We start from the raw sequence: 2,575 nt of genomic DNA, 5'->3' as shown, positions 1-2,575 counted from the left end.
CCGTACAGTTCTTGGGAAATGTGCGTTGATGGAATCTAATTTATGCTGAAAGTCATACAATTGGGGAAAACCCCACCACAAGGTGTTGGCATTATGAGTGTTTGCCCTGATCTTCAGGGCAAGGTCATTGAGATCCAAGCCAGTTGTTGTAGGAGGAACTTCCTGCACCTTTGACAGTGGCTTGTGTCCATCCCAGTCTGTGCTGCTTATGTTCTTCACTTCACAACTGAGAGAACTGAGAAACACAGTGGTTGTCAGATTATTTCCAAAAGACACAGGGCAAAAGCTGGTGATCCTTATATTTTTCTCTTCTCGCTTAACTTGCCTAAAAGCACCTTCACCCCTTCTGATCTTAGAAGTGCAAAGAGTTTGCTGAAAATCCAGGAAACACTGAGTTGTCACTCCTGTTGACTTCTGCCTGCCCTGATGTGCTGTAAAAAATGGGATAAGGAAGTGGGAATGTATTATGCTACTCTTGTTTTTTAATGGGAATATCTCAGAAAATAAATCACTTCCTCCACCCTTTCTCTGTGAGGAGCACAAGGATAATTCAGGCAGAATCAGAGTGGAAGCTTCAAGTAATCGAAGTTCTGCTTTATCTGCTTTTGATTCCCTAATAGACCTCCCTCTCCAAGAGAGTGAGATGAGATGGTTCTGTTGTGATTAATGTGCACTGTTTAGCATTTGTGCTGATAAGCTGGGAGGATGCATTCAATCTGCCTCAGCGAGTGGCAGGGAAGGCTCAGCTGGTAACCAGGACAGCTGCATCTGTCCTGGACTCCTGAAGGTCAAGCACTTGGAAATCCTCTCCCAGCTCAGAAATAAGACTGCTGATGTGATTCAGTCCGTTATGGGAAGTGTAACCTCAGGGATATTTTCAGCCTTTTGTGCTGGTGGAAATACCTCTGGCTGTGTTGAAAATGATGCTCCAGAGAGTGCTTTGCAGTGGGGTTTTTTGGGCAGTGGCTCATGGCAAGCCACAAACCCATTTTGAATGAGCAGTGAGACTGCCCAAATCTTAAACTGGGAGCTGGAGTGAGAGCCAGGCTTGCAGGGGACAGTCACACAAAGAGCAGGTGTGCCCAAAGCCCTCAGCTTTATAGGCATGGGCGTTTCAGAGTCTGTGCTGCAGTGCTGCCTGTGCTTGTTGCCTGAGATGGCAGCAGAAGCAATCGCTTGGAAGATGACAAGCCCTTGATTTGCCTGTCAAGGTGAAGATTTTTAGCTTAGTTTTTTGGTTGTGTTTTATTTGTTTTGTTTTGTGGCATTTTTTTTTGTATGTGTGTGGTTTTTTTGGTTTGTTGGTTTGGGGTTTTTTTGTTTCATTTGGTTTGGTTGTTGTTTGTTTGTTGTTTGGGGTTTTTTTCCCCCCCGAGTAGTATTGAAGAACTGCATAAAATTTAGATGTGAAATACACCTGAGTATAACCTTCATTTGAGAAAGGAGGGGAGGGACTGAACATACTTTTCCTTTTACTGGAAGCGTTGCAGAGATCAAGATGTGTAATTTCTGTTTTATTTTGGTTTTTAAGGCAATTCCAGATAACTCCTCTCTATGCACAGTGATTTCAGTCAGATGTTCCAAACTCCGAAGGGGAGGGTGGTGTGTGTATTGCTGGTATTTTTAAAATCACGTTAGATTAAAAGTTACTTTTTTTATAAAACCCTTCCTGGGGAGCCATTCCAAGAACATGGAGAGGACACCTGCTGGTCATAGCTCAGGTTGAATCAATCGGCCAAGTCACTGTTGCCGAGTTCCTGCTGTGAGCGCTTTCTGTGCACCATCCCAGCCAAAACGGGGGCTGTCTGTGCTCAGCAGGTGTTCTGCCAGCAGAACTGGATGGTGAAGATCCTCTCGAGCAGGTTTTGCTTCGCAAGGCTGGTTTTAAGAGTGCTGTGCAGGGCTCTGATAGCTCAGTGATGAATTGAGTCCACACTGCCTTCATTTACCAGCCCACTCCTCTCACTGTGCTCCTTCTTGTACCCCAAGGCCAGCTGAGTCCTCCCAGTTTCTCTTCCTTTCTGAAAATGCAGGGAAGGGATGGGACTGCTGGGGACAAGCACTGATGTTCTGGTCACTGCTTTATAAAGGTCCTGTGGCAAACAACAAGGCACGCAGCTCCCCACTGATGGCACGACTCCTGCTGTCAGTAATGCTGAGAGAGCTGTCAGTCATTCCTGTGAACACATGGGAGCTGTCCCTGGGTGTCCATGTGGATGGGAACTTGCCTTCGGAATGCAGGACACTTCTGATGGGCAGTGAAGGTGAGTTAAACCTCGTGGCCCACGTGTTGATCTTCTCCTGCACCCCTGCCCAGAGGAGTCAGCTTGTTTGAGGGTGAAAGTAGCAGGGTTCAGGTCTGAGAGTTTTGGTTTCAGGATGTGCAGTGTCTGTTATTAGAATGTATTGCTTTAGCTGTCAAGGGATTTCCTCGTTTTCTGACTGAGTTAAGTCCTGTCAGAACTGTAACACAGTCGTATTTTATGCCTTTTAGAAAGATAGATGGGCAAAAGTTGAGCCGTGCAATTACTCCTGTGCCTTTTAACTTCTCCTTTCCCAGCTTCCAGTGATCCAA

The sequence above is a fragment of the Empidonax traillii genome, unplaced genomic scaffold (assembly GCF_003031625.1).
Source record: "Empidonax traillii isolate 1590-97213 ecotype Southwest subspecies unplaced genomic scaffold, ASM303162v1 scaffold1403:size281853, whole genome shotgun sequence".
Classification (NCBI taxonomy): Eukaryota; Metazoa; Chordata; class Aves; order Passeriformes; family Tyrannidae; genus Empidonax; species Empidonax traillii.
Note: the sequence above shows the minus strand (reverse complement) of the source record.